At 33.2% G+C, this 2,032-nt stretch overlaps 1 long non-coding RNA gene across 1 annotated transcript; it reads right to left on the reverse strand.

Annotated features, from left to right (window-relative positions):
• Positions 1 to 820: 820 nt before the first annotated feature.
• LOC105454636 lies at positions 821 to 1,998 on the reverse strand. The gene is made up of 2 exons (XR_975013.1): positions 1,814 to 1,998; positions 821 to 1,730 (listed from the first exon to the last, which is right to left on the reverse strand). It is a non-coding gene; the product is annotated as an uncharacterized LOC105454636 (long non-coding RNA).
• Between the last annotated feature and the right edge of the window lie 34 nt (positions 1,999 to 2,032).

Here is a 2,032-nt window from a genome sequence, read left to right on the forward strand (position 1 = left end):
AGTATGTACAGTCGAACCTTGACAACTCGAATCTCAAGGAACCAGAAAAACTGTTCGAGTTAGAGTTTTCGACTTATCAAAATTCGAGTAAAAGAGGGTTAACATATGAAAATTCGACTTACGGAGGTTTTGTACGAGAGTTTATAATTTTCCGATTATAATGGTTTTTATAATAAAAAAAAATCAATATTTGCTCAATATTTCGGTTCAGTTTTCAGTTTTGGTTCGACTAAAATAACGGTTTCGATCCGGTCCAAGTCCTTGATATTAAATATTGCATTTTGCTTCTTTTCAGATAGCAATTTTGCCACTGAGTCACAACTGACCCTCAAATTTTAAATAATATTAATAAAGCCGCTGCGTATATACGACAAATATACAACAATAAAGAGAAATCGCCAAAGATAAGGCTAGATGTTGGTGTCTAATAACAATATTTTCTTAGTTTAAATTTCAGCTACAGTAAATTGCTCGTCGATTATCGCCGATTGTCGGTTTTTAACAAATTATAATCTAACGCATAAGTGCTACTATACAAATTAAAATAATCATCAATTCAATGATAATGCTACAAGCATCTTAAACTCAGCAAAATCTTATTGTGAAGAATATTAAATCGGCTAATATTTAAACACGGAACCTTCCAATCCTATACGAGGCGGGTGTCTTACCCAATCGATCACTAAGATTGTAGTAATATTTGCGCTATTTATAAAAGGAGCGCATTGTAAGGTGAATATGTCATAATAATAATTTCAATAAGGTCGCTGTGTATATACAATAAATAAAAGGAAATTCGCCAAAGACGACCGAGAATAGATGTTGTCTAAATACTATTTTTATTCCCCAAATCCAACGTAGAAGATCACAAATTATAATAAAAATACAATGTCATTAAACTTGTATGAATAAAACACAATATGTCAATGATGCATACTTGTCGTTTACTATATCATAATAAAAAAACGAATATAACAGAGACATACAGATATAATTTTTTGTTTGAAACTATAAATTATAATATTGTTGCGCTCGTCGCAGAGCACTTGCGCGCGAGTCGAAATCGGCACTCCCGGACGCACGCGGGGGAAATAAATATAACACACTCTTTTAAAAAATTAACGAAACGTTTATTGCTAATTAAATCGTCTTTTTATGTCGCAAGCGGTATTTTATAATGTACACGTCGAAAGTCGTGACGGAACGACGACACCACGTTGCCCCCTGCAACCGTCTTCTTCTTTCTTCACTTCGCGCGATACTTCGCGCGGTCGCTCGACTCAAGCCGCAATTAGAAGATACAGAGGCAGGGGCGCAACAATATTTATATGCATATTATACGTTGTAAAGTCACATTTTCATTGCAATCATTTTCCCAGTTTTTCCGTTGTGAGTTTCATCCAAATGTTCATCTTTATTCCACGAAAAATGCAACTACTTCTTTCTTTTAAATACAAGTCAAGTTTTTATTAATATATTGCATTCTTACTTTTAAAGTGACACAACAATACATAACAAGACACGACAACAAATGTGATTTTCGCATTATTACAATACGAGAGTTAAACAAACATTACGTTATAAATCATGAAAAGTACAGGAAATTTAATTTTTAAAATTTATGCCACTTTTGAAGAATAAGTACGATATGATAACAAATCTTAGTTCGTATTTTCTATTTATACTATATTTAGCAAAAAATTCAATGCACCTGACACTGCTTTCTTGAGCTAAAAAAAAGTTATTCCGTTTATATGTAAAAGAAAAAATCCTGCTACAGAATAAGCTTTAATAAAGAATGACTAATAATTACCGTGTCAATTACTCCGCCCACTGGATCAGCATCGGCGTTTGCTTCCACGGGTGCGTATATGATCGTCATGACAAAAATTGTGGCAAGAACCAATGATAGAAATGACAGTTGCATCTTTAATGCTTACTGAAACTTAAGTTGTATTAATATCTATACGTTTGTGATTTATTTGCAACGCGTATAGCTTATATAGCCCAAGAGAAGCGATTTAGGCATGAC

This window comes from Wasmannia auropunctata, unplaced genomic scaffold, assembly GCF_000956235.1.
Source record: "Wasmannia auropunctata unplaced genomic scaffold, wasmannia.A_1.0 LD335980.1, whole genome shotgun sequence".
Classification (NCBI taxonomy): domain Eukaryota; kingdom Metazoa; phylum Arthropoda; class Insecta; order Hymenoptera; family Formicidae; genus Wasmannia; species Wasmannia auropunctata.